Here is a 25,676-nt window from a genome sequence, read left to right on the forward strand (position 1 = left end):
GTTTGGCACAACGGAAGAACTGCACGCGTGTGGCTAAAATTGTTCGGAACAGGAAACGATTAAAATCCAGAGACTCCGCCTCCGGCCTTCTCGCAGTGCTAGCGCCTGACTGGGGTTTTGAGATGAAATTTCCTTGGAAAATTTTCATTCCAGTGACTTTTTTATGTCTTTAAAATTTGCAAATTATAATACCTGTACAAAACTTCGGAATATCCTCCGGGCTCCGGCCTTATTGTTTGGTTTGCAACAGGCCAGCAGCCATCAAAGGTATGCACGGTGCACAATGCACAATTGGGCCGGGCTGGTGAACCCCGTGTTGAGTCCGGTGCAGATAAAGCCTGTCCCAGTTTTTTTTAAAAAAATTTTAGAGGGGAGCCTGTCCTAGTGCCAGCAGCAAACTGGTCCAGATATGGGCTGGGCTATCATCAACTTAGGGGCTGCTTGGATTCTTTGCTAGCCACTGTGTTGCCTTGCTCAGTGAGAAATCAGATGTGGACTTATGTTTGAATCTTGAGCCAGCTTACCCTGTAGTCCATGCAGGCAAGATTTTGCCTTGCTTCTGTGGGAGAGCCAAATTGGCTCACCCGCGCTAGCAAGGCAAGCTTGCTCGGTCAGGGCCAGGCGAGGCAAGGATTGATGTAAACCAAGTAGCCCCTCAATAACTCATGGAGCTGCTGGAAATACCCTGACAGATCAGCATGCTTATTCATCTTAAAAAGGAAGAAGTAGACCTTGTTATTGTCTATGTCACTTGTTAAAGCCATAAACCAAAATATTTTGGTCTTTTGGATGAGACTGGATCATGCTGCTTTACGCAATTTAATTTGGCCCCTCTATTAGAGGGGTTAATTAGAGATGGAACGGTTCTTTTCAAACAAACTTGGCTGTCAAGTTTTTTGCCAAATATACCTGCCTCTCACGTTTCGCTGGATCAGAGGTAAAACCTTTCTTCCGATTCTTAAGGTCTGTTTATGTTGACCTTATGCTTACTATATAGTCCCTTTATCCTGAAATATAAAATGTGACTTTACTTAAGATCAAACTTTGTCCGTTAATTTCTCTTACAACTATATAATTTATGATGAAAAATTGACAATTAAAAGATATTTCTAAATATAATAAATTCAACATAGCCACTTTTGTACTATAAACTTCTCAAACTAATTATTGTCAAACATAATAAAGTTTGAATTTTAAAATACATGCACGCCATATATTTGGGCACTGAGGGAGTAGCGTTCTTTGAGGAAAAACAGATCATGTCAACGTTGTGGTCTATGTGTTTTACACTCTGATAGCTCTGAACATTTTAGCAATTTCAATTTATCGCATTTTTTTGTTGCCTTTTCACTTTCTCAGTGACAGGTGACATACACCTCCATAACGATGTTGAACTGACTTCATTAGTCTCAAAACCCACCAGCCGTGTTTGGAAACAAAATGGGAGAACTGCTCAGTTCAAATTTAGAACTGAATCCAAGATTTAGGTCGAGACCCCACCGGTTCAACACCAGAGCCTCCAAATTTACTTTTTCTAATAGGAGTACTATGTACTCGGATTGATATGTCCTGGCAGCAAATGAGACTCGGATTGATCAAGCCCTCGCGTGCGAGGACTCGGATTACCCGTCAAGCACTCCCTGGATTCCACTTCCACCATTGGATTGGGAGCCCAACTTCTGTGGCGGGTGCCTTGCCCCTCACGAAGCCGCCTCGTACAAATCCCGGTCACCGATCACACGGCAGGCGCCGCCACTCGAGCACTTCTCCGACTTCGATCGCCCTGTTAAACCCCGGGACCGGGAAGAAGCTCCAGCACGCCGCGGCGCGGACGTGGGGGCTCCATCCGTCCCGTCACCCCCTAATGTGGTATTCCTGGTGGGAAGCATCCAGATATTTTGAAGCAGATGCAGCAAGCTCAAAGCCTCCATTTGTAATGGTAAGTGTGCCTTCATTTTCCAAAGGGTTCTTTTAAGAAGAAACATTTGCTCACACACATTATGTTGCTGTTCAGTTACATGATTTCACACAGTGAGGTTGTTTGTTTATTTATGCAATATAGGAATCATTTGACACATCTATGTTTTATACGTTGTTCAGGTCCAGCCACCCCCTAATGTGACGGGGGTGCTTCACATAGGCCATGCAATCACAGCAGCTATTGAGGTAGTGACTATTGATTGATGTCCTTTTGTTTCTTCACTATGTGTTATGATGTCGCCATTCATGCCCTTTTATTTTGATGCATTGAGAATAATTCAGGATGCTATGATTCGCTGGCGGAGGATGTCAGGTTACAATGCATTATGGGTTCCTGGAATGGACCATGCTGGCATAGCTACACAGGTATTTCTGTTAACTGTCATCAAATAAGTTCAACACATAAAACATACTCCACCCGTTCCAATTTGATAGTGCATTCTTTTGGACTTTTATATTTTAATATATTTTTTCTATAAATTTTTTCAAAGTTAGAGATATTTAACTTAGGACAAAGCTAAAGTGGCCTATAAGTAGTTGGGATACAACTATAGTCTATATGTTTCCTCTACATGAGAAATTATGTGTTATTGCAATACCACCCATGGTTGATAATTCTCTTCTTTAAAGTATGGGAGTGGGCTGATTATCTCTTTGTCAATACTCTATGGTAGCTTGCATCAGCTAAATTATTTGTTTTGCACCATCAGGTGGTGGTCGAGAAAAAACTCATGCGTGAGAGGAATCTATCAAGGCATGATATAGGACGTGAGAATTTTTTATCTGAGGTAAGTGCTTGGTTCCTTAAGCATAACGTACCTCACTAGTGGCAATGGAATTATAATGTTCAAGGTGTATTGCCACATTGATGGGCATTGTTTAACACTTAAGTAGGATTTAGTGCCAAAATATGTTTTTCATTTCATGCCAGTGTGCACTGATGTCCATACAGCGACGAAATTTTGCATACGTCAATCAATCTACCATCTGACACAGAAAATCCCAAAGTCTGTAGTGGCATTATATACATTGCTCAGTTAACTTAATTACCTGTGAAAAAGTTAGATATCATCCATATTATAAGTTGCCGGTTCATTCTTATATTTCCTTGTTGCCTTTTTTCATTTGTTTCTTTCACAGGTCCTCAAATGGAAAGACCATCAAGGTGGTACCATACTGAAACAGCTTCGCATGCTTGGGGCTTCACTTGATTGGTCACGTGGGGTATTCGTTTTTGTTTTCCTCGATGGTTTAGCTTGGGAAAAGTCTACATTTATGTATGGAATACTATTTTGTTTTGTTTCAACTCTCAAATTTCCTTGGAATCTATGTTCAGTGTTTTTCAATGGATAAGCAGAGATCAAAAGCTGTGACCGAGGCTTTTGTTAGGCTGTATAAGGATGTCCTAATTTATAGGTTAGTTTTCCATAATCTTGAAAGTTCTGTAATCTGTATGTGGTATATTTGGTTCTACATCGACAATGTGTGTGCATTTTTTCTTATTATGTGTTATTTTGGAATTTTCCCATCTTGATTGATATATGTCTTCTGGATGGATTACCCTGATCCCTGATGCAGGGCTCATCGTCTTGTGAACTGGGATTGTGCACTTCGAACAGCAATTTCTGATATTGAGGTACATGAGGCTTCCACATTTCCAACAGAACGGACAGTTTGGTTCCTTGCATAACTGCAGCACCCACATGTTCCAGTATAATATAATAATGTATCCATTACCTATTTCAGGTTGACCATAAGGATCTTACAGGAGAGACTTTGTTAGAGGTTCCTGGTTATAGATCTCCAGTGCAGTTTGGTGTTTTGATATGTTTTGCCTATCCTCTAGAAGAAGGTATTGGTGAAATTATAGTCGCAACAACGCGGATAGAAACGATCCTTGGTGATACTGCCATTGCTGTTCATCCGCAGGATGAAAGATATAAGCATTTACATGGAAAATATGCCCTGCACCCTTTCAATGGCCGAAAACTCAAAATTATTTGTGATGCGGAGTTAGTGGATCCTAATTTTGGTACTGGTGCTGTCAAGGTTGGTGTGTTCATAGTGGTGTTTTGGATATCTTGATTTTGATTTTTCCTATTTGGTCTATTTATTACATATTGCTATAAGTATCCACTCTTTTATATATATTGTGTTTATTTATTGCTATCCTGCAGATTACACCAGCTCACGATCCCAATGACTTCAAGGTTGGGGAACGGCATAACCTTGAGTTCATTAATATTTTCACAGATGATGGGAACATAAATGAAATGGGAGGCTCACAATTTTCAGGGATGCCACGTTTTGTTGCTCGTACTGCTGTTATCGATGCATTGAAGGATAAGGTTTTGCTAGATGATTTATTTTTGCTGCTATTCATAATTAATTCTATTTCTACCTCAATCTTGTAGTCGAGAAATTCAATATGGTTTGCTAGAATTTATTTTTATTTAAGTTTCTTAACCATCTTAGAGTGTATACCCAAAATTCAAGATTCAGTTGAATCAAATAGGGGGAAAAATATAGTTGAATACTGTTTGATTGTATGTTCCAATAATCTATAGAGTAATTGTGCACATATTCCTTGAACCTGAAGCTTAGCAATTGTTACAAAGAGTAAACTTAATTGTATTACAATTGGTGCATCAATACTTGATTGTTGCTTGGTACCAACATGTTTTATTTCTTCAATTGGCTTTATCTTTTCCACTCCAGCTATAATATTTAGTTAGTTGGAAAAACCTGTTTTATTTTAATACTATATGACATTTGTGTGAAGATTACTGATATTTGTTTTCCTATTTTTATTGAAAGTTTTGCCTGTTTGTTTATCTTGCTGTTATTATCCATCTTTTCCTGTATTTTATTGCTATTGTAATTGCAATATTGTAAACAGTTTGCACTTGTCAATCAAGGATCTGTACCGAGGCACAAAGAATACCGTGACAAGCTTGAGTCTTTGTTCAAGATCTAAAGATGTTGTGGAGCCAATGATGAGGCCCCAGTGGTTTGTTAGTTGTAACTCTATGGCAAAGGTAGCTCTTGATGCTGTCAAATCCAAAAAGATTGAGATCATTCCACCACAATATGAGCAAGACTGGTATAGGTAAACACTTTTCCTTCAGGCATGCATCCTTTTTTATGGTCAGTTTATGCAACATGTTCACCCTCCTGGATTACAGAATTGATAGAACAATGATCAATACCACATGACTTTTCGGTGTTGCAGATGGCTTGAAAACATACGTGATTGGTGTATTTCAAGACAACTTTGGTGGGGACACCGCATACCTGCTTGGTATGTAACACTAGAAGATGACAGAGAGAAAGATATGGGTAGTTACAGTGACCACTGGATTATTGCAAGGAATGAAAATGATGCAATCTTGGAGGCAAAGCAGAGGTATCCAGCAAAGAAATATCAGTTAGATCAAGATCCTGATGTATTGGACACATGGTTTTCATCTGGCCTCTTCCCATTAAGTGTACTTGGTTGGCCAGATGATAAACCTGATCTTAGTACTTTCTACCCTGGTTCTGTCCTTGAAACTGGCTCCAATATCCTATTCTTTTGGGTAGCACGGATGGTGATGATGGGAATGCAACTCGGAGGGGATGTTCCATTTCAGAAGGTAAGTATTCTGAGAAAACTGCAGTGCCAATCTTTTGTCAATTGCAGCCGGGCCGAATTCTTGCTCTGCCAATTCCACTTCTGTGTAGAACAGTGTAACGGCCTTTTTTTATCGTGCTAGGCACGTTTTTCATTAAGCAGGAGAGTGTAATAGCCTTTTAACATTAACATTGATCCTGGGGGCATGGACAAAACTTTAGGAACAAGGAATCTTTGATGGGGCCTCTCCTTCCTTCTTGTTGGCCCTTCATTTCTTCATAGAGGATGCAGGACTTTGGTGCTTGGGTACAGGTACAAAGCTCCAGGAACTGGTCATGGGTAGGGTAGAGGGGTTGGTTTGGGTAGAAGGCTGGTTATGAGCCCCCCTGCTGAGGTCGTTGTTGTTTTTTGTTATCGGTGATTAGTCCTAGTTTTTTTTTTGTTTTGCAATCTTCTTTGGCCTCCTAGAGGACACTGAAGTGATTGCTTCGTACGAGGCTCCCCCAATACACTGATGGATAAGTCTCTGTGTAGGTCTTTGTGGGGGCAGCAGCAGTATGGTGGTCTTGCTGCCCATCAAGAATAGCATCTTTGACTGGAGGACAGCATCTTAGCATCTAGGACAGCATCTAGGACCGCATCTAGGACAGCATCTTAGACTATCATTTTGGCATATGCTTGGCTAGCTAGCAGCCTATAAATATGTACCCCCAACCCCTCAGGTTGGCATAACATTGTGTGAGAAATAAACCAGAAAATTGCCCCAACTCCTAGTGTCATCCTCTCTCGATGAGAGTAAGAATCCTGCTACTACCAAGAGTTAGAATTCAGCGACTAACAAGTGGTATCAGAGCCGTATTATTCTATAGCCTGAGCATCTCCTGCTCATCTTCTTTTCCAGCCTCACAACAGCCCCAGCTAAGAGCAGCAGCGGCTCTAGCCGCTCCTACTCACTCCTCTTCCTCTGCGGCGTCTAAAGCAGCCCTCTCCCCACGCAGCAGCCCCCGGTAGCGCGTCATGTCCGCAAGGTAGTCTCACCGCTCGGTCGCCTCAAGCACGCGGCGTCGGCAGGAGGCCAAACTTGCCGCGGCAGAGGAACGCGAGCGAGCGGCGACAGAGACCGCTGCGACGGCGGCAAGGGCGTCGAGGCTGGCAGCGGCGGAGCTGGCGGCAGCCAGAGCGGAGGTGGAAGCAGCAACGACGACAGATGCAGCGCGTGCGGCGACAGCAGAGGTCGAGGCCCTACGCGGCAGCATCAGCAGCTCCGTTTCTGTTGACGACAGTGCTGACACGGACCTCGAGCTGCTGGGGAGGGAGGCAGGACGAGCGCGGGTGGCGCAGTGGGCAGCCGCGCACGCCCATGAGTGCGGCGGCAGCCCCGACAGGCGCGGACGCACCGGTGGCGCTCCTGGAGGAGGCGCGCATGGCGGCGGCGCTCCTGGAGGAGGCGCGCACAGCGACGGTGGCGGACGGGTCGATGGAGAGCGTGGCCTTCACAGGCAGCGTGGCTCTCTCTCTCCGGATCGGTACCGTGGTTACCATGGGCTCCAGGCTGTCGTCAGGGATGTCGGCCCCGGTGGTGGGTGGCCTACCCTCACCAAGACCAACTACATCGAGTGGGCTACGGTGATGAGGGTAAAGCTCCAGGTGCGGCACATGTGGGAGGCAGTCCGGTATGGCGACGTCGACTACGACCTAGATCGACGGGCGCTGGATGCCCTCATCGCTGTAGTCCCACCCAAGATGCAGTTCTCGCTTACCAACAAGCGGACTACCAAGGAGGCTTGGGACACCATCGCTGCGGCACGCATCGGCAGCGACCGCGCCCATAAGTCCACACTGCAGGCACTTCGCAAGGAGTGGGAGAACCTAGCCTTCAAGCCAAGTGAGGACGTTGATGACTTTGCTCTCCGTCTCAACACTCTATTGCAGAAGATGGTGCAGTTTGGCGATGACACCTATGGCGAGGAGAGAGCTGTCGAAAAGCTCTTCCGCTGCGTCCTCGAGAAGTACAAGCAGATGGCTCGCTCGATCGAGTCTCTGTTAGATCTCTCCATGATGTCGATCGAGGAGGCGATAGGTCGCCTCAAGGTCATCGACAGCGATGAGCCATAGTCTCTCTCGGGGCCCATCGCCACTGGCGGGAAGCTCCTTCTCACTCGGGAGCAGTGGCTTGCCAGCCAAGGTGACCGAAAGAAGGGGGAGCCTTCTTCCACGATAGGTGGCCGCAAGCGTGGCAAGTCGCGCAAAGCGCGCAGAGACGCCCAGGCGGGGGCGCGAGGACGTGCCAAAGGTGATGCCTGTGGAGGCGCCTAGGGCGGCGGCGGCACAAGGCGGCACGAGACGACGCCTGCCGCAACTACGGCCAGCTTGGCCATTGGGCCAAGGACTGTCGACAGCCACGACGCGGCCAGGCCCACGTCACATAGGCGGAGGAGGAGGAGCCGGCTCTATTCGTGGCACATGCAAGCATCGAGCTACCTCCAGCGGCACCGGCCGCAGCGGCTCTCCTCCACCTTGACGAGCCAAAAGCACACGCCCTCCTCGGTGACGGCTCCAGCAACGACAAGACTGACGGGTGGTGCCTCGACACCGGCGCCACCCATCACATGACCGGTCGATGGGAGTTCTTCACCGAGCTTGACTCTAGCGTCCGAGGCTCCATCAAGTTTGGGGATGCCTCCGGCATGGAGATCAAGGGCGTCGGCTCTGTCATCTTCACCGCCGTGTCTGGTGAGCACAGGCTGCTCACCGGAGTCTACTACATCCCCGCGTTGAGGAACTCCATCATCAGCTTGGGACAGCTGGATGAGAACGGTTCGCGCATGGTGGTTGAGGATGAAGTCATGAGGATTTGGGATCGCCATCATCGCCTTCTTACCAAGGTATCTAGAAGCGCAAATCGACTCTATGTCCTTAACGTGCAGGTGGCACAACCCCTCTGTCTTGCTGCTCGTTGGGATGACGAGGCGTGGCAGTGGCACGAGAGCTTCAGGCACCTTCACTTCAAGGCCCTAAAACGACTCAGTGCCACGGAGATGGTGCGAGGCCTGCCGTGCCTCGACCATGTGGAGCAGCTATGCGACGTCTACGTGTTGACGAAGTAGAGGCGACTCCCCTTTCCCCAGCGGGTGAGCTTTCGAGCCAAGGAGAGGCTCGAGCTTGTGCACGGGGACTTGTGTGGCCCAGTGACACCGGCCACATCGGGAGGACGACGCTACTTCCTGCTGCTCATCGATGACTTCTCCCGCTACATGTGGGTGATGGTCCTCGGCAGCAAGGGAGAGGCTGCGGACGCCATCAGGTGCGCGTAGGCTGCTGCGGAGGCGGAGTGTGGCCGCAAGCTGCACGTGCTGTGCACTGACAACGGCGGTGAATTCACGGCAGCTAAATTCGTGTCGTACTACGCTGATGAGGGCATTCAACGCCACTACTCCGCGCCATACAACCCGCAGCAGAACGACGTCGTCGAGCGGTGCAACCAGACAGTTGTGGGGATGGCTCGGGTCCTTCTCAAGCAGAGGGGGATGTCAGCTGTCTTCTAGGGAGAGGCGGTGGTGTTGGCCATCTACATCCTCAACCGCTCGACGGTAGGACGCTGTACGGGGCTTGGCATAGGCGCAAGCCGGTGGTCTCCCACTTGTGGGTCTTCGGCTGTGTAACACCCTCGGTGTTACATTGCACTGTTTTGCTAAAACATCGCATGAGCATCATGGTTAGGTGCATATGTGTATAACATGAATTATAAAGCAATGTTCGGTCCTTGAAACATTTATATGAAACAAGAAAGTGAATGTTATGTTTCGTGTCACATAACGTTGTTTAGTATGCTAATCGAATTTTTGTCGAAACAAAAAGGTTATAAAACGTTTTGCGAACGGCGATAAACAGGTGCGGTCGAGGACAAGGATAGCTAGCTAGTACCTCCCGTAGGTCGGATTTGGAATTCGACGCGGAATCGTTTGAATCGACGTCGTTCGCGTAAGTTTTAGAAGTGGTCGACGAAGCCACCTTTGGCAATATTTGTAGATCGATTGGCTTAAGAAGTAGCACAATGTCATGACTGCGGTTCATAGCTTGAGGTACCCTCTTGCGCATCGAACAATTAGTTTAGCGTTTGGAGCATTGCGTACAAGTTTTCTAACTACTTTAGAAAGCGTGCACGACACATGGCTTAGCCCTAGGCGTGGTCACCACCCGCAGCTGGCTTGCCAGCGCCCACTGCTGCGTAGGCCACGCCCACTACCGCGCCGGCTGCGTCCCACCGCCACGCCTGTGCTCGCGCGCGGCTCTGGCGCTGCACGCCAAGGCCGTCTGCCTCCGCTGCCGACCATGACCACCGCTGCTGCTCGCCTACCGCCATGGCTGGCTCGCCCGACGCACCGAGGCGTAGGCCTCGTCGTCATGCCACTGTGAATGCAATGCGAGCAGGCCCTGCGCTAATGCCTTGGCTGCTTGCTGCCCTCGCTGGCGTGCGGGTCACTTTGCCGGCTGACGCGCTACGTCTGGGGCACCGACCGTGTCCGCCGTGCCATGCCCTGCTCTACCTGGTTTGGCCGGAGGCGCACCGGGTCCCGCACTACACGCCGCCAGTGCCCACGCATGACACTGCTTCGTTGACTCGCCTTGGCTGCTCGCGCGATGGACGACAGCCTGCTCCCCCATCACCTCCGTGTCGCTCGCGCTGTGCCGTTCTTGTCTGGCGCTGCCCGCTGCGACACCGCGCTGTGTCTCATCGGCTTGCTACCTTGGCCGTGCGGCTAGCCGCCTAGGGTGCGTCCCACTGTCCCCTATCGTGGCACGTGTTTGTCGGTTGCATTGACGTCCACAGCCGGACCGAGCCAAGCCACGTCAGGATCTCCCCTGCCTCCGCTGTCTCCATGGTCACCGGGACGACTCTTTCAAATTCGCTGAGGTAGCAGTGCCCTATTGCAATTGGCTTCGTCCTCGACTCCGTTAGGTAGCCTGCTGTCCTACCGACTCCACATCGCTGCCTGTAGCTCCGTCATAGGCCCCAATTTTGAAAAGCCATGCCTTCGGGTCCTTAAGACCGGGAGGGCCTGCGCCATTGGCTATCCTCATAACTAAGGCATCTCGGTCCAATCCCTCGTGCTACTAGCCTCTCCTCTAGTCGGGTGTCACCATGCTCACCTTAGTTTAAGCCTTGTCGCCGTGTAGCAGTCCCTAGCGTAGCCATGCCACCGTCGTGCACCGCCGCACCACCTCGCGCGCACGTGGCCAGCTCACCTCGAGCTTTCTCCGGCCAGACCGTCAACACGAAGGTATCCGTGGGTAGTCCCTTGAGCTCTCTAGCATAGTTGCTTGCTTCGTCTTCGCTGTCACTCACGAGAACGCGCCCACCATTGCAGGAAATGGACCACCGCTGGGGAGGGGGCTCAGCATGGCGCCTCTGTTCGCCGTGAAGCCTTCGGTTGCTGCGTTTTGTCCCAAAGGTAATCACTGGCCCCTTAGTTAGGTAGTAGGGGTTCGGGTGACATCGGCGCGACCGCCCGGTGCCCACGCCGTCGCGCCAGTGTGCGCACGGGTGCTGGCGAGACTTCACCGCGGTGAAGGAGGAGAAAGGGGAGGGTGCAGCTGTAAAACCTTAGACTGGTGGAATAGTGTCCTAGAGCTCGCTGTGATTACATAGTACTTCGGGGGTGCCCGTGCATATTTGCCTTCACGCACGGGCCTTCCCTCACCGCGGGCCATTGGCCGGCTGGGCCGCGCTGCTCTAGCATGCGCGTCGCGCAGTCACGGGCCGAGCCAGCGAGTTGGGCCGAGGAGAGGGATTCGGTTTTCTTAATTTTCAGAAGATTAGAAATGTTTATTTATTTTAGTTATGAACTGAACTTTGATAAATCGTAGTAAATTGCGTAGTTGTCAAAAAATAGTGATACTAATTTTGTTAGGTTCACAAAAATATCATCTATTGGATAGTTCAGTTGGATTACAGTTAGCTATGGCGAGTATTGGGTGATAAATTCCAAACTAGAGAACGAATATTAGGTAGGTGAATAATTGTAGGGATATTTGTGGGCAATTGGTGATACCGATCGACACAAAAAAAATTTACAGTAGGTATCCTAGGCCATTATGTACTTGTTGTAAATTTTGTGGTCTTAGAATGTGTTGTTAAATAGAGTAGATATTGCCCTTGTTTATTTGTATATAGCGTAAATCAGTGTTAGGAGTAAAAATACCGGTAGTGGCTATAATAATGATGAATGTCATACTTTATGCTTGTTGTCGATAGCGATAGATAACTTAGCACCATGGTCGATAGCAATAGCTTAGTAGTTAAATCAATGTCCTGTTATTGTAAAAGCTGCTGATTTTATATTCTTAAGCATTGCATCATCATTTCATGTAGATCACGAACTGATAGATTTCGTGCCCGTCGACGAGCTAGAGTACGATGAGGTGATCGAGGAGTACGAGGAGGAGATCTTCGCACAGGAGGAAGCCTAGGAGCCTATTGGTGCTGACCCTGCTGACCCGACGCCTGCCCAAGGCAAGCCCCGGTGCATAACCCATATTTTTACGATCACTGAATATATATATGTGATGTGCATTTAAGTTACAGGTATTTTATGGAAACTACCTGCATAAACATACCTACCCATGAGTCCTACTAGTACAGGTCGAGTAGCTGCTATGCTCAGGATATCGGTAGTGTGAGTAACCTGCCGTTACTTGCAAATAGGTAATAAAAATATGAACACTCATGATAAAATGGTGGAAAGGAAAATGGTGACCGGGCAGGGATATGGTTTGGGTACTGGTGGGTGTGAGGGGTTGTGTCCTGCGGCCAATAGGGCATAGCTCGGTTACACTTTTTCCCTGTCTGTGTCAATTAAGGACCGGTCGTTGCATATGACTCTAGGCAAGTCACAGATTATTGTCTCGAGCGCATACTTGGGTATGGGCGCAGGGAAGGCTTGCTGCTCTCTTGTCGCGGATCCAGCTCTTTACGGACCGATTGATGGGAAGAGGAGGTGGTGGAGGTCCTTGCACCACACTGAGTCCGGGACTCAGGAGTGGGGGCTTGAAGTCCAAGTTTGGACGGGGACCTGGACACCCGGGACATGGGAGTGGTGGGTTAGTTCTGCTTGTGCCTGGGGTACAAGCGGTGCGTGTGTTTTTGGGGCACCCAGCTGGGCACATTGATTCGTGAATCATCGGGAAATCCGGTACGACTTGTCTGCGGTTTAGCACCGTAGTAAGAACTGAAAGTGGAAAAGGAGAAGAAATAGAACTGATTGCTCAACCCATGCTTGAAAGTAGAACATGTGCTTATATAGACTGGCTAGGTGATAACTTAATACGGCTGATAATAATAATACATAAATAAGGACTCACTATTAGTATTGCTTTCTGCTAAAGAAAACCAGCAAACCATAAAGCCTATCATATTCCTTGGAGTCGGGAAATTATTCCCACTAGTTAGATAAGTCTTGCGAGTACATTGTGTACTTAGGGTTTATTTACCCCTGTTGCAGGTGATGCTTGAAGAGTACCTTGTGTGGAGGATCCTTCTGGTGGGCTCAGACGGATTCCTCGCCCCCTTACCGCTAGATGTTATTTTTAAATTCCGCTGTTTTTCATTCCGCACTCTGGTATTTGGTATTGTAATAATGTACTTTTTAAGAAACTCAGATGTATGAAATGGACTTTTATTGTAACTCGTTCTCATTATTGGATCCTTAGGAAAAATGTGGATCTTTTGGGTTCTCCCTTGGGGTGTGCCCGACGGACACCGCTCGTGGTAGCTTGCTTTCAGGGTGCTTAGTGTCTGGTGGAAGACGAGCGCCTCCGTAAGTACGCTATTTCGGGCGGTTCTGCCACAGTTGGTACCAGAGCCAATAATGGTTACAAGTTTCATCACTCTTTTTCAAAACCTAAAATTTGATCAACAAAAGTTTTGTGAAAAGGAGGATGTGATTATATTGGGTAAATAAGTATAAGCCCTAGCAATATGGTCTATCTAGGATAGCGGCACTGATTTTATCTAATCAATTTTCTACAGGTACATTGACTTACATTGCGTAAGAAATCGCTTAGTATCACGGAAAGTGAGTGTGCGATGTGCCGAAAATTTTATGAATGCCGCTATATTCCGGCTTGAGTGAACGTATAGGTCGAAGCATGCATCATGATAATAGCATCTTCAACTGAAATTCCCCTTCACATATAATTAGATTAGTAAATTGATAGGACTAACTAACGAAATGCTTTAATAATTGTGCTACCATCTCTCTAATCCCTTGATTCTAATCGGGAGGGTGCTCTAATGGATGGTTCCTATCTATTACAGATGAACCTAAGGTCTGGACGTGGGAGCACCAGTTCTAGGGTGGCTCACGAGGGCCAGGGTGATAGTGGCCGGGCCATTGAGCACGGCAGCGGGGGAGGTCGGGAGGTTCCACCTCTGGTTCCTCATCCTTTCCCGCCGTCGCCACCACCTCCATCCATGACTCCCGCTGAGATAATGGCGGAGCTGTTGGCTGCTCGCCGGGAGTCAGCTGCTGCTCGCCAGGAAACAACTCGTGCCATGGAGATTATGGCGCAGGCTATCGCGGGCCTCGCCCGTGGAGGCCACAGGGGCCACGGTGGGAATGGGGGTGGTGCCCGCCACCCTGAGGGATAGTCCTCTTACCAGGACTTTCTCAAGACTCACCCACCCACCTTCACCCCGTCAGATGTGCCTCTGGAGGCGGAGCACTAGCTTCGCACGCTAGAGCAGAAGTTTCGGCTGCTCGGAGTGATCGACGAGCAGAAGGTGTACTTTGCGGCGCAGTAGCTTCTGGGGTCTGTAGGTGCTTGGTGGGAAACTTTCTAGGCCAAGGAGCAGCTGGATCATCCGACAACATGGCAGGAGTTCTCCACCGCTTTCTGAGAGTTCTTTATCCCTGCTGGTGTCATCAACCAGAAGGTGACTGAGTTCTTGGAGCTACGCCAGGGGAACAGGACAGTGATGGAATATGTGAGCAAGTTTAATCACTTAGCTTAGTATGCTGGTAGTCAGGTGAATACTGATGACAAGAAGAGGGAACACTTCTTTCATGGTCTCGCTCTCCTCCTTCAGGAGAAACTATATACGGGGAACTATTAGACCTTCAGGGCGCTGATGGATGCCGTCATTGCCATGGAGGGTTTTTAGCGGGCGTCTCAAGCTGATTAGAAGAGGAAGCGGGTGGACGCAGGGTCTTCTAGCCATCCTCACACATAGAAGATTCAGGTTGTCTGACGGGGGCCCTATCAACCATCCGGTGGGCCTTCGTTCTGGCAACCTCAGCAGACGTCGCAAACTTCCTCTACTTACTACCGTGCACCTCCACAGCAGGCGTAGCCATAGCAGTCTCAGGGCAGCAGGTCCCACCTCGTTAGTGGTTTGGGAACAAGCCGGGGGCTTGCTTCAAATGTGGCAAAGATGGCCACTATGCCCGGGCCTATCCCCAGAACCAGCCAGCTCAGTCAGCTCAACCGTCCGCAAATTCTAGGCTTGTTAAGAGGACCATCATCAAAAAGAAAGTGCCCAGCAAGTCCAGTCAGGTGCACTTCACAGATGTCGAGCGGGTTATGCAGCAAGAGGCAGTTATGGCTAGTATGTTTACCATCGACTCCCATTCAGCTTTGATGTTGTTCGATTCTGGTGCATCACATTCCTTTATGAGCATGGGGTTTGTAGAGCGGCACAACTTATCACTTATGGCTATACCGTATGCCTATAAGATCCATACTATGGGTTCACAAATGTTCATCAATACCCGCACGGATACAGTAAGTTTGGTATTAGCCACCCACACTTACCGCCTATAGTTCATGATTATGCCTAGGCAAGGCATTGATGCTATTCTTGGAATGAACTGATTGTGGGTGTATGGGGTAGTATTGGATATGAAGAGAAGAAGTGTGGAGTTACGGCTTCCTTCTTCTGAGGATAAGATGTCTCTTATTGTACCCTCAGAACCAGTCTTACCTGTTGCTGCCCATGCTGAAGCTGCTCCTGATCTTACCTTCATTCCGGTAGTATGTGAGTTTCCGGATGTTTTCCCTGAAGATCTTCCGGGGTTGCCACCAGACAGAGAGGTAGAATTCTCCATTGAGCTAGAGCCTGGACTGCTCCCATCTCCAGACGCCCATACCGCATGGCTCCAAGAGAACTAGCAGAAATGAAGAAGCAACTGGAAGAATTGATGGATAAAGGTTTCATCCGCTCGAGTTCTTCACCATGGGGTTGCCCGGCTATTTTTATGAAGAAGAAGGATGGTACCTTGCAGATGTGTGTGGATTACCGCCCCCTTAATGCAATAACCGTCAAGAACAAGTATCATTTGCCCTGCATAGATACTTTGTTCGATCAATTAGCTGGTGCTAAGGTGTTCTCGAAGATTGATCTCAGATCAGGCTATCATTAGATCAAGATCAAGCCACATGAGTACCTAGTGAAGTTTTTTTGTCTCACCAATGCTCCTGCCTTCTTCATGTACCTGATGAATTCAGTTTTCATGCCGGAGCTGGATAAGTTTGTGGTGGTTTTCATTGATGACATCCTGATCTATTCCAAGAATGATGAAGAGCATGCCCGACACCTACGGATAGTATTGACTCGACTAAGGGAGCACAAGCTGTATGCTAAATTCAGCAAGTGTGAGTTTTGGTTAGATCGAGTGTAGTTTTTGGGGCATGTGTTGACACCTGAAGGCGTTTCTCTAGATCCCAACAAGGTGCAAGATGTATTGGATTAGAAGTCTCCCAAGTCTATGCACCAGATCCATCAGTTCCTTGGTCTAGCTAGATACTATCGGCGTTTCATTCCTGATTTCTCCAAGATAGCCCAGCCCATGACCAAGCTGCTCCAGAAAGAAGCTAAGTTTGATTGGAGCCCAGCTTGCGAAGGGGCTTTTCAATCTCTAAAGACTTTTCTGACCACTGCTCCTGTGTTGGCTCAACCAGATATTGATAGACCCTTTGATGTATACTGTGATGCCTCGAAGACGGGGTTGGGGTGTGTGCTTATGCAAGATGGGCGTGTGATAGCTTATGCTTCATGCCAACTGAAGAAGTACGAGGTGAACTACCCCACTCATGACTTAGAGTTGGCTGCTGTTGTCCACGCTCTGAAGATTTGGAGGCATTATTTGTTGGGCAACAAAGTGCATATCTTTACAGACCACAAGAGCCTCAAGTATATTTTCACTCAGACTGAGCTGAACATGAGGCAAAGGAGGTGGTTAGAGTTGATAAAAGATTATAATTTGGAAGTCCATTATCACCCAGGAAAGGCTAATGTTGTAGTAGATGCTTTGAGCCATAAGTCACATCAGGTTGAGGAAATACCTTTGTCTCTCAACCACACAGAGGTGTTAGCTCATATTGCATTGACCTCAGAATTGCTGTAGCGGATTATTCGATAGCAGAAGGAAGACCCCGAAGAGATTCCTCACATCAGGAAGTTGATGGCTGCAGGGCGTGGCACTCATTTCAGTGTTGATGAACATGGAGTGGTGAGATATAAGGATAGACTGGTGGTCCCATCCAATGAAGAGCTGAAAAGAAAGATTTTGAATGAAGCCCATCATTCAGAGCTGTCTATCCACCCTGGCAGCAACAAGATGTACCATGATCTACGCAAATTGTACTAGTGGTCCTACATGAAGCAAGATATCACCCAGTTTGTTGCAGAGTGTGACACTTGCGGTAGAGTCAAGGCAGATCATTTGCATGCTCCTGGATATCTACAGCCCTTGCCCATTCCTGTTTGAAAATGGGAGGATATTTCCATGGATTTTATTGTGGGTTTACCCCGCACATCCATAGGCTATGATTCTATCTGGGTCATTGTGGACCGTCTCACCAAGTCTGCTCACCTTATCCTAGTGGACACTAGATACACTGCTAAGAAGTATGCTGAGATATATTTCGATCAGATTGTGACCCTACATGGAGTTCCTCTTACTATCATCTCTGATAGAGGATCGGTTTTTGTCTCTCGTTTCTGGGAGCAACTCTAGAGATGTCTGGGTACTCATCTTCTTAGAAGCTCAGCGTACCACCCCTAAACTGATGGTCAAACTGAAAGGGTGAACCAGGTGCTCGAGGATATGTTGAGGGCTTATACCATTTCTTTTCCTGAGAAGTGGGATAAGTGTTTGAAGTTAGCTGAGTTTTCATATAATAACAGCTACCAGGGGAGCATCCGCATGGCACTATTTGAAGCTTTATATGGGCAAAAGTGTAGAACGCTACTGAACTGGGTTGAAGTAGGAGACCGTGCATATTTCAGGCCTGATTTCATAAAAGAGGCTTGAGAGAAAGTAAGTATTATTCGTGACCACTTGAAGGCAGCTCAGAGCTGACAAAAGGCTTACACAGACAAGCGAAGAAGGCCTTTAGATTTTGTAGCTAGGGATTATGTGTATCTCAAAGTATCTCCTATGAGGGGGGTGCACCGGTTTGGTGTCCATGGCAAGCTAGCCCCTCGGTATGTGGGTCCATACAAGGTGTTGTAGCCATGTGGCCCCGTTGCTTATCGTCTCCAGCTTCTTGAAATCCTATCGGTGGTTCATAATGTGTTTCAAGTCTCATAATTGAAGAAATGTCTATGGGTTCCTAAAGAAGCTGTGAAAATTGAAGGACTTCCTCTCTAGCCCGATTTAATGTATGTGGAGCACCCTATCAAAATCTTAGATGAGAAGGAGAGAGTGACCAGGAACAGAGTGGTAAAATTCTACAAGGTGCAGTGGCAAAATCATTCTGAGGCTGAAGCCACTTGGGAACAAGAGAGTTACATATTGCAGCATTACCCTCACCTTCTCGCTGGCTCGGATAGTTAGTTGCTGCACAAAAATGTATTCCCCATCTCTTTCCCACACTAGGCATATGAAATCTCGGGTCGAGATTTTGTTTTAGGGGGGTAGATTTGTAACACCCTCGGTGTTACATTGCACTGTTTTGCTAAAACATCGCATGAGCATCATGGTTAGGTGCATATGTGTATAACATGAATTATAAAGCAATGTTCGGTCCTTGAAACATTTATATGAAACAAGAAAGTGAATGTTATGTTTCGTGTCACATAACATTGTTTAGTATGCTAATCGAATTTTTGTCGAAACAAAAAGGTTATAAAATGTTTTGCGAACGGCGATAAACAGGTGTGGTCGAGGACAAGGATAGCTAGCTAGTACCTCCCGTAGGTCAGATTTGGAATTCGACGCGGAATCGTTCGAATCGACGTCGTTCGCGTAAGTTTTAGAAGTGGTCGACGAAGCCACCTTTGGCAATATTTGTAGATCGATCGGCTTAAGAAGTAGCGCAATGTCATGACTATGGTTGATAGCTTGAGGTACCCTCTTGCGCACCGAACAATTAGTTTAGCGTTTGGAGCATTGCGTACAAGTTTTCTAACTGCTTTAAAAAGCGTGCACGGCACATGGCTTAGCCATGGGCGCGGTCACCACCCACTGCTGGCTTGCCAGCGCCCACTGCTGCATAGGCCACGCCCATTGCCGCGCTAGCTACGTCCCACCGCCGCGCCTGTGCACGCGCGCGGCTCTAGCGTTGCGCGCCAAGGCCGTCTGCCTCCACTACCGGCCACGACCATCGCTGTTGCTCGGTTGCCACCACGGTTGGCTCACCCTACGCACTGAGGCGTAGGCCTCGTCGTCATGCCACCGTGAATGCGATGCGAGCAGGCCCTATGCTAATGCCTTGGATGCTTGCTGCCCTCGCTGGCGCGTGGGTCACTTCGCCGGCTGACGCGCTGCATCCGGGGCGCCGACCGTGTCCGCCGTGCCATGCCCTGCTCTGCCTGGTTTGGCCGGAGGTGTGCCGGGTCCCACGCTACGCGCCGCCAGCGGCCACGCATGGCACTGCTTTGTTGACTCGGCTTGGCTGCTCGCGCGATGGACGATAGCCTGCTCCCCCATCACCTCCGCGTCGCTCGCGCTGTGCCATTCTTGTCTGGCGCTGCCCGCTGCGATGCAACGTTGTGTCTCGTTGGCTTGCTGCCTCAGTCGTGCGGCCAGTCACCTGGGGCATGTCCCACTGTCCCCCATCATGGCACGTGTTTGTCGGTTGCGTTGACGTCCACAGTTGGACCGAGCCAAGCCACGCCAGGACCTCCCCTGCCTCCGCTGTCTCCATGGCCACCGAGACGACTCTTTCAAATTCGCCGAGGTAGCAGTGCTCTATTGCAATTGGCTTCATCCTCGACTCTGCTAGGTAGCCTGCTGTCCTACCGACCCAACATCACTGCCTGTAGCTCCGTCATAGGTCGTAATTTTGAAAAGCCACGCCTTCGGGTCCTTAAGACCGGGAGGGCCTGCGCCGTTGGCTATCCTCGCAACCAAGGCATCTCGGTCCAATCCCTCACGCTACTAGCCTCTCCTCCAGTCAGGTGTCACCATGCTCACCAAGCCTCGTACGGCGTCCTGCCGTCGAGCGCCTTGGTAGGCGAGCAGTTGAGGATGTAGACGGCCATCACCACCGCCTCTTCCCAGAAGACTGTCGGCATCCCCCTCTGCTTGAGGAGGGCCTAAGCCATCCCCACAACCATCTGGTTGCGCCGCTCGACGACGCTGTTCTGCTGTGGGCTGTACGGTGCAGAGTAGTGGCGCTGAATGCCCTCGTTAGCGCAGTACGACGTAAATTCAGCCGTCGTGAATTCACCGCCGTTGTCGGTGCGCAGCACACGCAGCTTGCGGCCGCACTCCGCCTCCGCAGAAGCCTACGCGCGCCTGATGGCATCCGTAGCCTCTCCCTTGCTGCCAAGGACCATCACCCACATGTAGCGGGAGAGGTCGTTGACGAGCAGTAGGAAGTAGCGTCGTCCTCCCAGTGTGGTCGGTGTCACCGGGCCACACAAGTCCCCGTGCATAAGCTCGAGCCTCTCCTTGGCTCGAAAGCTCGCCCGCTGGGGAAAGGGGAGTCGCCTCTGCTTCGTCAACACACAGACGTCGCAGAGCTGCTCCACATGGTCGAGGCACGGCAGGCCTCACACCATCTCCGTGGCACTAAGCCGCTTCAGGGCCTCAAAGTGAAGGTGCCCAAAATTCTCGTGCCATGCCTCGTCGTCCCGACGAGCAGCGAGACAGAGGGGTTGTGCCACCTGCACATTAAGGACGTAGAGTCGATTTGTGCTTCTGGATACCTTGGCAAGAAGGCGACGACGATGATCCCAAATCCTCATGACTCCGTCCTCAACCACCACGCGCGAACCATTCTTATCCAGCTGTCCCAAGCTGATGATAGAGTCCTCAATGCGGGGATGTAGTAGACTCTGGTGAGTAGCCTGTGCTAACCACACACGGCGGTGAAGATGACAGAGCCGACACCCTTGATCTCCACGCCGGAGGCATCCCCAAACTTGATGGAGCCTCGAACGCTAGAGTCAAGCTCGGTGAAGAATTCCCGTCGACCGGTCATGTGATGGGTGGCACCGGTGTCGAGGCACCACCCGTCAGTCTTGTCGTTGCCGGAGCTGTCGCCGAGGAGGGCTTGTGCTTTTGGCTCGTCAAGGTGGAGGAGAGCCGTTGCGGCTGGTGCCGCTAGAGGTAGCTCGATGCTTGCATGTGCCACAAATAGAGCCGGCTCCTCCTCCTCCGCCTATGCGACGTGGGCCTGGCCGCGTCGTGGCTGTCGACAGTCCTTGGCCCAATGGCCAAGCTGGCCGTAGTTGCGGCAGGCGTCGTCTCGTGCCGGCTTGTGCATGCCCACGGCGCCACCCTGGGCGCCTCCGTGGGCATCACCCTCGGCACGTCCTCGTGCCCCGGCCTAGGCGTCTCTGTGTGCCTTGCGCGGCTTGCCACGCTTGCGGCCGCCTGTCACGGAAGAAGGCTCCCCCTTCTTCCGGTCACCTTGGCTGGCAAGCCACTGCTCCCGAGTGAGAAGGAGCTTCCCGCCAGTGGTGATGGGCCCCGAGAGAGACTGTGGCTCATCGCTGTCGACAACCTTGAGGCGACCTATTGCCTCCTCGATCGACATCGTGGAGAGATCCAGCAAAGACTCGATCGAGCAAGCCATCTGCTTGTACTTCTCGGGGACGCAACGGAAGAGCTTTTCGATAGCTCTCTCCTCACCGTAGGTGTCATCGCCGAACTGCACCATCTTCTGCAATAGAGTGTTGAGACGGTGGGTAAAGTCATCAACGTCCTCACCTGGCTTGAAGGTCAGGTTCTCCCACTCCTTGCGAAGTGCCTGCAGTGTGGACTTGCGGGCACGGTCGCTGCCGATGCGTGCCGTAGCGATGGCGTTCCAAGCCTCCTTGGCAGTCCGCTTGTTGGTAAGCGAGAACTGCATGTCGGGCGGGACTGCAGCGATGAGGGCATCCAACGCCTGTCGATCTAGGTCGTAGTCGACGTCGTCGTACCGGACTGCCTCCCACATGTGCCGCACCTGGAGCTTTACCCTCATCACCGCAGCCCACTCGACGTAGTTGGTCTTGGTGAGGGTAGGCCACCCACCGCCGGGACCGACGTCCCTGACAACAGCCTAGAGCCCGTGGTAACCACGGTATCGATCTGGGGAGAGAGAGACACACTGCTTGTGAAGGCCGCGCTCGCCATCGACCCGTTGGTACCGATCCGGGGAGAGAGACACGCTGTCTGTGAAGGTCGCGCTCTCCATTGACCCGTCCGCCACCGTTGCCGTGCGTGCCTCCTCCAGGAGCGCCGCCGGCGCGCCCGCGCCTGTCTGGGCTGCCGCCGCGCTCGTCCTGCCTCCCTTCCTAGCAGCTCGAGGTTCGCGTCTGCACTGTCGTCAGCAGAAACGGAGCTGCTGATGCTGCAGCGTAGGGCCTCGACCTTTGCTGCCGCCGTCGCTGCTTCCGCCTCCGCTCTGGCTGCTGCCAGCTCCGCCGCTGCCAGCCTCGACGCCCTTGCCGCCGCCGCAGCGGTCTCTGCCGCCGCTCGCTCGCATTCCTCTGTCGCGGCAAGTTCGGCCTTCTGCCGACGCCGCGTGCTCGAGGCGACCGAGCGCTGAGACTGTCCTGCGGACATGACGCGCTACCGGGGGCTGCTGCATGGGGAGAGGGCTGCTTCAGACGAGCTGCGCAGAAGGAGAGGAGTGAACAGGAGCGGCCGGAGGAGCTGCTGCTGCTGCCAACAGCTGGGGTTGTTGTGGGGCTGGTAGAGAAGATGAGCAAGAGATGCTCATGCTACAGGATGATACGGCTCTGATACCAGTTGTTAGTCGCTGAATTCGCACTCTTGGTAGTAGCAGAATTCTTAATCTCATCGAGAGAGGATGACACTAGGAGTTGGAACAATTTTCTGGTTTATTTCTCAATGCCATGCCAACCTGAGGGGTTGGGGATACATATTTATAGGCTACTAGCCAGCCAAGCATATGCCAAGATACTAGTCTAAGATGCTAGTCTAAGATGCTAATAAACTGTCCTCTAAGATGCTGTCCTAAGATGCTGCTGTCCTCCAGTCCCTGCTGTCCTCCCGTCAAGGATGCTGGGCAGCAAGACCACCATGCTGTTACATCCCCACAAAGACTGCTGCAGCCCCACAGAGACCACAAAGACTTATCCCATCAGTAATAAATGGCATATCACTGGAAAATCTTCAGAAAAAGTTGGAAAATGGCAACCTGGATCCAAAAGAGTTAGAGAAGTCAAAAGATGGCCAGAGGAAGGATTTTCCTGACGGAATTCCAGGATGCTGGTACCGATGCCCTTCGCTTTGCCCTGATTTCCTATACTTCTCAGGTTATATGTAACTCCAATTCATTTTATATTCTCTGTGTTGCCTTTGCCAAACTTCTTGTAGTAAAATATGTTGTATTGCAGTCTGACAAGATAAACCTGGATATCAAAAGAGTGCATGGGTATCGACAGTGGTGCAATAAGCTGTGGAATGCCATTCGTTTTGCGATGAACAAGCTTGGAGAGCAGTACAGGCCACCAGCAACTGTTGATGTGTGTTCTTTGCCACCAGTCTGCAAATGGATACTCTCAGTACTTAACAAGGCTATTGGCAAGACTGTGACATCATTAGAAGCATATAAATTCTCTGAGGCCACATCCTCTATATACTCGTGGTGGCAGTACGAGCTCTGCGATGTATTTATTGAAGCAATAAAACCTTATTTCAATGAATCTCAAGAGTTTGAATCTGCAAGAGGTGCATGTAGAGATACACTATGGGTATGCTTGGAGATTGGTTTGCGCCTGCTACATCCATTCATGCCTTACATAACTGAGGAGCTTTGGCAGCGTCTTCCTCAGCCTAAAGAGGCTTGGAGGAAAGATTCCATTATGATATCAGAATACCCCTCAGTTGTTCAGGTAAGTTGCTACTTTTCCACGAGTGTTTAGTGCAGTACAGACGGGCATTCTAAATACAGGCATAGGAGTTGCCTCAGCTCTTGGGAGTTTTTCCCTGAGCGTTGCTACTGTGGCACGGGAGTTTGGCATGGAGGAAAGCCACAACTCTTGTACGTAAACTCTCTTTTTCATGCTTAATTGAAGGGCAAAACTGCCCACCATTGCGGCCCAAAAAAAAAGTTGCTACTTTTCATAGCAAGTTTGTCTTTCCAAGAATTTGATGTTCTGAATTCCAATTTGATTTATTTTAGTATGCGAAAATAGATGGAGTCTGATAAATGAAAAAATTGCTATACGGTTTGAGAAAAAAATATTTAATAGAGGGAAGCAGCATTGTAGTGAATATACATATAGAAACGAACAAAATTTATAAGGCATATCTACCTCAGTTTGAGAGATTAGATAACTCCACATCCTGCAATACAACTTTGTAACCCCTATTTCACTCTAGAAACTTTTTTTTGATTGACAGAAATGGACAAATGAAAATATTGAGGATGAAATGGAGATTGTGTTAGATATCGTGAACAAGCTACGATCACTTCGGCCATCAACAGATACATATGAAAGGTTTGTTTGTGTTAATGAAATGTGTTATCTATGTTAGCAGTGTGCGAGAACGATGTGTATTGTTTCTGACATATCATTAGATTCTTCTGATTCATGAGAATTACTTCATTTGAATCTAATTCCACATTTTTCTGTGTGCATGTGAACAGACGTCCTGCCTTTGTGCTCTGCCGAAGCTTCGAGACTGTAGCCACCATTCAGCGCTACCATTCCCAAATTACAACGCTTACATCTGTATTGTCTCTGAAGGTTTGATGGATTATCCATTTTTTACGCTTCCAGTATTTATTTCATTATCCATTTTTTATGCTTCCAGTATTTATTTTACTAATATCCGTCGATGCACTGGAAAACATAAGCACTGATCCAAACGGTAATCTACCAGATCCTGACAGAGGATGATCCGACTCCACCTCACTGTGCCACACATATAGTAAACAAGGATCTATCCGTGTACCTCCAGCTTCGGGGAGCTCTGAACACTGAAGCCGAGCGCGAGAAACTAAGGAGAAAGAGGGAGGATATCCAAAGGCAAGTGTGGTCACAATCTGTCTTCCCTATTCAACCATCTCTGTATCGGACTAGTTTAGCAATTCCACAGTGTGTATTCAGTGGTCTTTTTTTCTATTACCAAAATGCAGGCAACACGACACGTTGTCGCAGAAAATGAATGCTTCGGGCTACCGCAAGAAGGCTCCGCAGAGGAAGCAAGACGAGGATACGAGGAAACTCGCTACTTTGTTGGGGGAACTCGAGATCATCGACGAGGTTGAGAGTAAGCTAGACGCAAACAACTAACGAAGTTAGATGATTGACACATCAGCCTTCTCTTCTGAACGAGCTATACGAATCACTGACGTAGATTTTGCATGTGTTTGGATGGATGATTTCGTGGAACTCTGACAAAGAAAGTATCTTCAATATGTAAATAGCTTGTCTTACAGTTTTTTTTAAAAAAGCTTGTCTTACGGCCCTGTAATTAATAACCTCTGTTATTCATTATTTTGTCAACTGACCTATGTGCCCATCACTATTTCGTCAAATGTTACTACCTCCATTCGTAGGAGTCATTTTGGCCTTATACAGTTAGTCAAATACTATATCACTCTCCTTGTTTCATATGCACTACGTCTTTTTTAAAACGATAAATAATATGGAATGGAGGAAGTAACGTGC

General features: G+C 49.1%; 1 pseudogene; it reads left to right on the plus strand.

Moving 5' to 3' along the window:
- Positions 1–1,731: 1,731 nt before the first annotated feature.
- LOC136486137 (valine--tRNA ligase, mitochondrial 1-like) lies at positions 1,732–25,298 on the plus strand (annotated as a pseudogene).
- Positions 25,299–25,676: the final 378 nt, after the last annotated feature.

The sequence above is a fragment of the Miscanthus floridulus genome, chromosome 1 (assembly GCF_019320115.1).
Source record: "Miscanthus floridulus cultivar M001 chromosome 1, ASM1932011v1, whole genome shotgun sequence".
Classification (NCBI taxonomy): Eukaryota; Viridiplantae; Streptophyta; class Magnoliopsida; order Poales; family Poaceae; genus Miscanthus; species Miscanthus floridulus.